Raw genomic sequence first — 10880 nt, 5'->3', positions numbered from 1 at the left:
TGATTTTGAGGGCCCGAAGAAAGTAAGGGGCGCAGTATATGTCCGATTTCACGGTGGACGGTCTTTAGGGTCCTGTGTTAACGAACGTCAGTTAACACAGCCATGAAAAATCTAAAGAATTTCTATTTTCACGAAGAACAGCAACAAAAAAAAAAAGAAACAATTGTGGGAATTTACGTCAGTATTCCTTTAGGAGTTAATTACTCCCAGCAAAGGATTTTGGAGCACCAATTTTAAACTTCTGCGTCGCCCCAGTCCAAAAGCGCACAGCAATGCACGCGCACCCAGTCGAGCAAGCCGGGTGGAGAAAGTTGCAAAGCAGGCGTCAGCGCTTAATGAGCTGCCAACCTAGATTCTGCGTTTTTCCGCGGGGAAGCCTGCGTGGATTCTATAAACCTGTCCCAGGGGCGTTGCTCACCGCGCCCGTCTCCGAGCCGGCGTGAGAGAGAGCAGGGCAAGAAAGAAAAGTGTTCGCCGACGACGAAAGAGGGAGCCGCATGGAAACGCTGCTACGCGTATTGTAAGCGCGCTTGAAGCTATTTCTTGCACGCGGAAATTAAATACGTCGGACCCTTCATCTTTGCTGCTGCTCTGGCTAATAAATAAATAAATAAATAAGGATAATTATAGGGTCGCTGCATCGCTTCTGTGAAAAATAAGTCTGTCGTTCACGGGACAATAAGTGTGTCAGTTAACTCCGCTCTAAGTGTAAGCAGAGCGTTGGATCTTCCACCCGTGGGAGAGGAAGCAGAGTTGGGAATGGTTTGTCTAAAAGGTCATGGAGTGAGAAAAATATTATGATGTGAAGCAAATACCATATAAACAGGTTTCCCCGTTAGTTAGTGTCTAAGCCAAACTCACAGTTACAGGAAGCACCACTGTCGGTCACTGTTTCGCGTTTACAAGTTGCCTGTCTTGGTTGCCCGCTTTCAGTATAGCTTCGCTTTCTTATCTATCTTTTTTTTTTTTTCAGGCGTCTGTTGCAATGGCTTAGCCTCATAGCCCTGCACTGCACCTTAGAAAATATACACCGTCAGCCTTAAGACTTTAATTACACCATAATAAAATTGACTGATTAATACCGTTCGGTTGGATCGTTCAGCTACTATATTATATTTATTTAGGGCGTGAGTATGCCAGACTTCAACAAAAGCTGTAGGCAGGAGTGGGAGATGGATCGCCCCAGTGAGATTATAAAAGCGGGCTGTGCTTGTTCCAATCGCTAAGAAAATATATATTATGGGAGACACCTAAGCTCCACCATGTTACCGCCCGAAATATATAGGTCCGCTTCAACCAAGCCGTATCAACGTGCCGTTCGTGGCTTAGGATTAGCGTGCCTGGCTCGACATCCAAGAGGAATGGAAGGTTGATTCTCATTTCCCCTTCCTACCTCAAATTACCTACCAGAGTTGGCCGAGTCCTTCCAAATGTCTGGTGTCACGTGGTTCCATTAAGTCACACAAGCCGCCGAATCATCATTGCACAGGCCATATAAGCTGCCAGCTTCCGCCTGCCAGAGCCATTCCCATGATTTTTCGCTTACAAAGCCGAAGTTGAAGCCGGGTTTTTTTTTTAGTAACGGGACCTTTAACGCTACTAACGGCATTTGTCGAACTGCCTGCACAAGAGTTAACCTTATAACAAAGAAAAACTGACAGACTGACACACATAATATTGTCGCGGACAACAGGGCGAGACGTGAACGACAGGGCTAAGCTGTAGGAGCAGGCAGAGTTTTGAACACAGCGCGCGAGCCGACTTAAGTGTCTTCTTCCAGGCGCACTCAGAACATAGGAACACCAGCTGGCAATATACATGTATTTCAAACTATCGCGATGTCTTTTTTATTTTCAATCAACAGAATAAACTGTAATAGAATTACATAACACCCTCACGAAACCTTAAATGAATCAAGTGACTTGAATTGAAATTGCAATAGATTAATTATAAACTACCTGCCATTCTTGGCCAGTGGCATAATGGATAGAAGAAAATACTCCTCCCCCTTGCAAGGGCAAGACCATGGGGTTAATGCCACGGGAAGAGCACAGCGGGTGAGTGTATTGTGGGTGTATGAGATTCTGACGCGGGCGGAGGAACGTACAACCTGAGGGTGGTTGCCACGGTAGCCGCCTGCCGGCTAGTTCCCGTCACTGGTGAAGGGGGCCCGCTTCCCCAGTGCGTAATCATATTTCGTTAATTAATGCACCGGCAACCTTGGTTCTACTTCTCTGCATTTTAAGGCAGCTGCCCTGTCCACATTTTTTCTGTTGTTAACTGGCTTCGTTTACTAAAGGCAGCTCTTCAATCCTATTCAACCACTCGATAATGCAACGGAAGGGGAAAAGGTGCTTTAAAGAGTAAAGGACATTCAGCGATGCGCTGCCTTAGCGCTATCTTTTCCAATCTGCGATAAAGATCAATTGCAAGTATACAGTATAATGCAAGAATACTCTAGCTCAGAATTCTGATTAGGCGAGTCGACTCGGGCTTAGCATCGGTGTGGTATAATCGCTGCTACCCGCTGGTTTCGCTGTTGTAGATCTCAAGAAAACACAGCCGTTTCGCCCGGCCATGCGTTCGACTTCACTGTGGATAGGATTATACTTGACTGGACTGAAACAAAATCGACTAGTTCCTTAGCCACCAAGAGCTCGAACAAAGCGCCTTCTCTCTTCGAAACGCGATGGACTAGAGAACTGTAGCAACCACTGGTGAGACGTCAAGGAAGGTATGACGCTTCCCGAGCCACGATTGTAACTCTCGTGAACGTGCTGGGATGAGTCTTGCAATGTGCAGCTTGAAAACATACTTTTCCTGGTGAAGGTGATGTACAAACCAGCTACAAAACATTTTCTCCTTGATCTCTCAGCTTTCATATGCGCGTGTCCACTGCAAAATAACTAATTGATTAACAAAAAAACACGAGAAATGAATGTCCAGCCTACTATCGCAAACAGACCGCAGGCTCTAGCTTTATCAGGTTTTCAGTGTTGCCAAGCTAGCAATGTTCGAATAAACATTTCGCCACGAGCTTCGCAGTCCGCGGAGTGGCGCAAACAAAACGAGATGTGACAACTCACAAAGCTCCGCACTGGGCCGATTCACGCGAAAGACCAGCGAGACAGATCCGTATGTAACAGTTACGCTTCGTCCTACATGCTACGGCGCGCGTGCCTTGCTTTCTCATTTTACGCGTCGGTGCATGCGTATATGTCTTCAGGAGTGCGCGTGTGGTGCTGGGCCCTGTTCTTTGTTCGCTCTTTTACGCGCTGCTCTTCCTCTGCCGTCCGCGCCACATCGCCGCGGGAAGCCTCTCTAGGATAAACGACACTGCTTGTTCTCAGCGGGTCGCCTTCCTCACGAACCGACGTGACGATGTTCCCAGCGCGGAGCCCGAGAGCACGCTAGTGTCGCAGGACCCCCTTCCCCAACCCCTTCCCCAACAGCTCTCCCTTTGCTCAACATTGGTGTTTTTACTGGCTCCATCACTATGGCTGCCAGGCTGTGTAGATATTTTGCGAGGGTAGGGGAGGCGACTCTTTTGCCCGTCCGCATACGAGACAGGGTCGCGAACCCCGCACTCACTGGCCTCCATCCGCGAAGCGTGCTCGTCGCTACTTCGGCTGGTCACCCCCTCCCCCATCTACTTCTACCTTGGCTACGGGAGAGCAGACAGCGGCAGTTTACGGCTTCGCTCGTCCGGTGAGGGAGAAACGGAGGAAAATAGAATGTACCACACCGCAGCAATGCGTTCTATATGAAAATGAGAGCAAACAATTGTACTGAAAGAAGACAAAAGAAAACAGTCGCGAAAAAAGAAGGTACTCCTCTGAAGAGAAGAAGGCTGGCGTAAAGGAGACGACCGCGACGATAACGGGCGAAAAGTGGACCAACGTAACAGCGGTAAGGTTGCGTGTTTTGCGGCTCACGTAACAAGCCGCACGCAGTACGAGGCTGGGAAGCAAGGAAGGAGTAGACGACCAAAAAAAAAAAAAAAAAAGGGAAGCAGGAGAGACAAAAAAGACAGCATGAGATGTGTGCCAGTCGTCCCTCTGCAGTTCGCTGTGACCCGAACGGCGACTTGTGTGGAGGAAGGAATCCGGTCGCGTACGCGCGACACTGGAGGGGAGCTCCACGGTCATTGCCGATGCGACCCCGACGCTTGGAGGCACGTATAGCAGCGCGTGCACTGCGTGGGGCGCTCGGTGTCACGACACGCCACCCTTTGATCTGCGATTAGGTGGTTGCCCGCTGGCATTGCAGGAAGGTTGAGACGCATACAAAGTGCGTATAGCAATCTTTTTCGGGTTTGGCCTGCAAAGTGCGTTGTCAATTCGTAAACGCGCGCCTTTGCAATGGCATATACACGGACGTACTAGTCGGTCCATGATGGCGGGTCCAAGAGCGTCAGCTTGATCCAAGTAGTGTTAAATTTCGAAGAGAATGGAAAGCCTTCCTGTGATGCGAACAATATTGATATACCATCAATCGGTCACTATTGTCTTTAATGACTACCTGCCCGTCCCTTCTGCCCGTCACATTTCCTGCGGTTAACACCAGGTATGTACCTATATTCTATTTATGTGCGTTGAGTGCGACAGCTTGGACGGCAAGAAGGCATGCCACACTTAGCTGGCAAATTAATAATAAATTGTCAACAATGCTAGCGTTAACAAACTTAAGACTTGTGCGTTTTGCCGTGAAAAGAACGGTTCATATACTTAGTGGCATCTGGTAAAAAAAAATCTGTCCAGCCTCACCGTGTCGGGATCACGGTGCTTATAGGCAGTGGCCACTCCAATTAGCAGTTTGCGCGAGATAATGATAGCTACTGCAAGGTAAGTACTCTAGGGTAAGTAGCTAACGATAGCTAGGTAAGTATGGCTCTCTCTGCCATATCCGGGTGTTTTCGTCGTGAAATTGAAGCTGCGGCAACCATGCATTGGAGCGGACACTTTGGCAACGGACGTTACCCGGTGTCGGGCCCTCTTCTTGTTTTCTACCTACCGACATGCGTCCGCAAGCAGCGACACAAGGATGCTGTCAGAGAGCAATGTAGGTGCCGCGTAGTGGAAAAAAAGACACAACTGGGGGACACTTAAGCCCCTTCGTTAAGGGTATCATGCGACTCCTTTAACAGCCTCCCGTCTTCGGCAGCCATTGAGAATCGCCTTGCGCGTACGTGCGCTTTGTTGCTTGTTTAATCTGTGGGTCGTTAATTTTTGCCTCTATCATTTCGCACATTTGTGCGCATACAGTCGTAGGCTACCACATCATCTGCAAAAACCACCCGAGATAAATTCCTGCTTTAACGAAGCCATGAGAACGTGCCTGCGTGGCCCCAAAGAGGTTACAATTCTGATTCGAGATGAAAGGGTGCCGGAAAATCCCCCCCCCCCTCCCCCACCACTTCTTTGGAGAAGCCTGAGTTGGCAGCGCCTGCCACACGTTGCACAACCGAGCTGCTAATTAATACTTGCAACATCGCCTGACAACTATCACTTGTGCAGAGGTGTGCGCGTGATTCTTCGCTCACTAGTTCGGCAACGCAGCATGTTATAGAGAACGGAGCCTTTAACACTGTCATGTGTATATGCGAAACATTTATTATTTCTCTCTGAAGTTTTCCCAGCACACGCACAAGCCATATAGCGAACCTTCTAGTCCGTCGAACTCAAGCCCTGGACTCACCCGTGAACAAAACTGAGACCCTTCTGGCGTTATGAACAGCAAGAGCTCTGAAAATGAAAATACACGCGATATTTATTTATTTATTTACGAATACCCCAAAGGCCCCATTGAAGGGGTATTACATGAGGGTGAGTATGCGTAATTCAGAGCCTGTAAATAAAACCTCACAAACGGTCACAACTTCATCTTCTTTTCTACTTACATATATATAGGCGAATGTTGAACTTCTCCCTTCATTGGACTGTAGTTTATCTCCCGATACAAAGGCACCTATAGCTCGCACTCAGCCCTCGCTGTGTCCGTTAGACTGTGTGGAAGCTTCTCTCTCTCTCTCTCTCTCTCTCTCTCTCTCTCTCTATATATATATATATATATATATATATATATATATATATATATATATATATATATATATATATATATATAGAGAGAGAGAGAGAGAGAGAGAGAGATAATCTATATGTCACCTGGTTTTCTTGTTTTCTTGGTTTTCTATATGTCACCTGGTATATGTATATATATATATATATATATATATATATATATATATATATATATATATATATATATATATATATATATATATATATATATATATATATATATATATATATAATTTATATGTCACCTGGTTTTCTTCAGTAAAGATGGTAGTGAGCATAATATTTCAGGTACTTCACGTAAGCATTTCACGCCCCCAGTAAGGGCGGGATAAACTCAAAAAGCCGCGACGCTAGAGGCCCCGCCGGAGTGGTGCAGTGGTAAGACGCCCGACTACTGTGCCGGAGTACCCGGGCTCGATCCCGACCTCGGCGGCTGCGTTTCGATGGAGGTGAAACGAAGAGGCGTCCGTGTGCTGTGCGATGTCAGCGCACGTTAAACATCCCCAGGTAGTCGAAATTACTCCGTGGCCCTCCACTACGACTTCTCTTTCTCTCTTTCCACGTTCACTCCCACCTTCCTCCCTTCCCTTACGGCGCGGTTCAGGTGTCCACAGCAAGAAGTGTGACAGACACTGCGCATTTCCCTTCCTCTGAACCAACCAACCAACCGCGACGCTTGAGCCCACTGTATTAACAGGGTGGTTCTAAGAAACTTTCCTTGGCGGTACGGAATACATTGTCGGTTTCAAGTGGAGAGCATTTTCTGTTATATGCGCTCTTTTTTTTTTTTTTTCTTCCGTGAAAATTCTAGCCTTGATTTGTTACTTTCCGCTGCACTGCAAATGCGCGTTACGATAAACAGATCCAAACTGAACACAGCCTTCGTGTAGAACACCGCTGTCGTGAGGGGTATTACAAGATGGTATTGCACTGCCATATTACACCTTCCGGGCGCACTCGCGATGTCGCGCTGTACCAAGGCTGACGCGGCACAGCAATTCCCGTAATGCGCTCGCGTAATCCCCTTGAAGTTCGCCGCCTAGGTGAGCAGGTGAAACTACTCTCCGGCCATTGTCCCCTCCGGACAAGGAGAGGAGTGCGTAAGCAATCGGCCACGAGGGCCTTTACACGTGACCGCGTAGCCCTCTGCAAGACGTTCACGTTGGCGGTTGCTAGCTAATGCGCGCCTCTGTCCGTTCGTTTGGGCGACCCTGTCGGAAAGGAGCAAGAGGTCCGGTCGTCATGGGCAATTCGAAGCTCGTCGTCCTGCCTGTTGGCTGCAGCCAGCGCCCCGATAGTCCGATACTCACGCAAATACGCACAAACCTTGTGCGTGCTGGGTCGTAACGGGTTCACATTACAGTAACACCCCACCTCCTCCTAAACCTCTCTCGAGAACCGGGTCAAACCAGTACTGCTTCGTCGCCCTTTCCGAAAAGTGCATGCAAGTGCGCATAGAGGCTTTTCCCATCGGAAGAGAAACCTCCACGGTAGGAGAAGGAGGGGAGAAGAGGAGGAGGCCAAGAGAAAAGCGGAGCGCGCGAGTTCATCCCCAAAGATCGAAATCCGGTCCTCCACGGGACATGCGCATTCGGACCGGTCCGTCAGCGCAGAGAGCGTGCGCGCGCGCGGCACCATGGGACGACGACGCGACGTCGCCGTTGAACGCTCCACGCACCGCAAGCAAGAGAAACAGAGTGAGAAAGAGAGATACTCTCTTCCTCCTCCTTGCCGGGCTGCACTCCGCTGCAAGCAGCAGCACACGCGCGAAGGCCCGTCGTCGCCGTCACGCCGTGCGCGAGGAGTGTGTTGTGCGCGTGTGCTCTTGTTTGCGTATCCTCGTGGTCGCGCGTCCGCTGAGGGGACGCCCGGATCTCTGAGCTGCCGACACCGCTGCGTCTTTGGTCGACGACTGCCGACTGCAGCGTACGGAGTGTGCCGCGTCTTCCACTTCACGCACGCTTGTCCCGACGGCCAGCGACGACAACGTCGCGGCGACAACCAGCGCTAGGACGCTGTTGGATGCGGAGCGGCTGCCGTCCTCAGCTGTGCGGCGGCGCAGTGGAGTAGTGGTGCACGGAGGGGGAGAGGCGACGCGCCCGGAGAAGGTGCTGGTCGCTTTGAAGAAGCAAGCGAAGCGCGCGCGTCACCAAACTCGTCGCTGTGGCTGACCCGACAAGGTGCTATCCCGGAATCGCGTCCCTTCTTCCATCGTCGCTGGCAGACTGGTTGCCGGGCTAGTGATCGCAGTCTGCAAGGCGCAAGGTGAGCCGACCATTTTGTGCGCAGCGCGCGTCGATCACCGCCAGGCAACAAGCTGAGCATCGGAAAGGCCGTTAGTGTCAAGGCGCGGTTGAAGCTTCTGTAGAAGGAGGAGATGCAAAGGGGAAGGGAGTGCGGGAGACGGGGGTGGCCAACTCTTCTCTCTATTACACTGTTACGTCGTGACATTTTCATTTGCGTCTACCGTATGTAGCTGGCGTTGCGGCCTTTATTGAGGGCCGGAATAAACAAGCTCTTTTTATTTGTTCGGCCATTATTGGTGACTGAATGGCCGCCGTTTTAGGAGAAGTGCGTTGGCGATTGCTTTATTTGTTGCTAATTGGCACCAGCCGTCGTGCGTTCAACCACTCGCTGAGGATGCTTGATTGGAGAACAGCTTGCGTGCGTTGCTGAGAGTAATGTAGGCATATTACTGTCGGCCTTTTGCATGAAGAACACTGCCGTGGAATAAAGCTTCTAGTCCAGCTAGGGGTCTGAAACAGAAGGGTTGACGTCTTAACGACGTGTCTGGGACGATCCAGAATATGCTTCCCTCCTGATAGAGACGTTCTGCTACACGAAATGTATGTCTCCTTATGCAGAGATAGCAGTAAACAAAGCATTTTGTGAACGTAATACAAGCGTGCTTGAAAGACCTTAAGTGAATGCAATCTGGCCCGCTAACCGAGGCCTTGAGAAAGGAGTCCCGGGCGCCGTTAGGCGTGCAAAGAAAAGTAATAACAGAATAGGGAGAGATAGAGAGAGGGGAAAAAATAATGGAGGATGCTAGCGTGACCACACGCTTCGTCTTGCGCGCCTAGTTTGTTTTTGTTTGTTGCAATGGGCTTGATAACTTTCACGCTCGTTTATGATTTCACCAGCAAAGATTGTGTGCGTGTTCTTACATTTTAATTTGTTCGCCACGTCTTTCTCTTTTTCTCTTTTCTGGCGGCCATATTGTGTGTGACACCGCCCGGTCTTGTGAACCACGCGAGAGAGAGAGAGAAAAAAAAAAGAAAAAAAAATCTTCTGACGATATCAACCATCTCATGCAGAATTAAGAAGCCTACATCTTATGGGAAAATAAGCGAAGTCACCATGTTCCATCGATCCGAAGCGTAATTATAACTCAATTTTATGGTTGGCCTAAGTTTTGAATGTATTGAGTTTTTCTTCTTTTTTTTTTTCTTCATCCTACGTATGTCAACAACAGATCCGACCTGGCTTGAAAGTGACAAGACCGAATGCCGTCAAAAAAAAAAATTCATTGGTCCTAAAGGATTATAGTATATGCATAATTAAATATCTTTTTTCTTTTTTTCAGAAGTCGGTGTCGCTTTTAAATGAATCACTGAAACAAAAAAAAAAAAACTGTGATCCACTTTTACTGCTCAAGCGGAAGTTAATCTGCTTAACTGATCATTTTTACCATTTTGTATTGTATAGCCGGTTCTGCATATAACAACACGTGTGTTCGACGGGTTATAGTTATTGGAGTTCGCGATTGGTATAACTCTCCATTTTCTCGTGAAGCTTCGGGTACTGTGAAACGAAATGGAAAAATACCGCTGCGCGCAAGACAGTTACAGCAGCCTTATTTCATAGAGATAGTGGATTTTCAGAACAATGCAATTTATGGTGAGCAGCCATCGAGCCTATTCTGGACGCACCTCCCTGGCGACTTATTTGTAACATTTTTTTTTTTTTTCGCGTGGATTGCGCAGCTAGTGAATGCAGCTGTGTTGAGATAGCTGGGCACTGCATTCGAAAGATTGCGCCCTGAAGTGCCAGATGCGCGTTTTATTAAGGTGAGAGGAATTAAAGGAGGCTGCAACTATTTCCTTCCTCGGGCAGCGCGAACGTAGAGCAGCGTTTGTGCTACAAGTGCGACGTGTGTGGTAGTCAATAAATGCCAATTTTTTCCCTGCCATTTTTCAGTGTTGGCAGTTGGGTACCGATGCCCGACACCACGGGATACTTTATTCTCTTATTTTATTTATTTACAATACTGCTAGCTCCAAGGTTAGGAGCCGTGACAGGGTCGTCGTCCCTTTATACCCACGATATATAGTAATACCTCAAATCTTAAAAAAAAAAAAAAAAAAAAAAAAAAAAGCTCCAAAAGTTTGAGGCTATCTATTCAAACATAGGCTGATGTCCTCTATTAGCGCTAGCAAATCGCAGTCCTTAGCTGATTGCAATATTTTATTTCAAATCAGTTTTTAGCTATGTACGCTGGCATTTTTTCAGTTCCCCGCAGATATTGGCTTACTCCTAGCACAGCGTACTGAACGGTTGGCGCTCGTATTCACGGTCGCACCCACTTTTACATGCATACGTGTTTGCAAACCGGCATGAACATGCAGTTTCTGGATGATTCGTGTAGCCGTGAGACGGAAAACGGTATAGTGCAATCTTTTAGGTCGCGGCGGATCGCAGCAAACGATGAATTATCTAATGGAGTTTTAATTGGCGGGGCCGTAATAACACTTACAGTGTCAACTGCACACGTGGATTGTATACTAGCAAAGCTTTAAA

At 48.2% G+C, this 10880-nt stretch overlaps 1 protein-coding gene across 1 annotated transcript in view; it reads left to right on the top strand.

Annotated features, from left to right (window-relative positions):
* Positions 1 to 7862: 7862 nt before the first annotated feature.
* The window catches only part of LOC146190591 (CD9 antigen-like), a 45012-nt gene continuing 41994 nt past the window's right edge, over positions 7863 to 10880 (top strand). The window contains exon 1 of the mRNA XM_084600984.1: positions 7863 to 8345. The gene's annotated coding sequence lies outside the window, so the exon portion shown is untranslated. The remainder of the gene's footprint in view (positions 8346 to 10880) is intronic.

Source organism: Amblyomma maculatum, chromosome 4, assembly GCF_055883805.1.
Source record: "Amblyomma maculatum isolate TAMU_Amacu chromosome 4, ASM5588380v1, whole genome shotgun sequence".
Lineage (NCBI taxonomy): Eukaryota > Metazoa > Arthropoda > Arachnida > Ixodida > Ixodidae > Amblyomma > Amblyomma maculatum.
The sequence above is the reverse complement of the archived record's forward strand: the minus strand, read 5'-3'. Positions and strand labels throughout refer to the sequence as shown.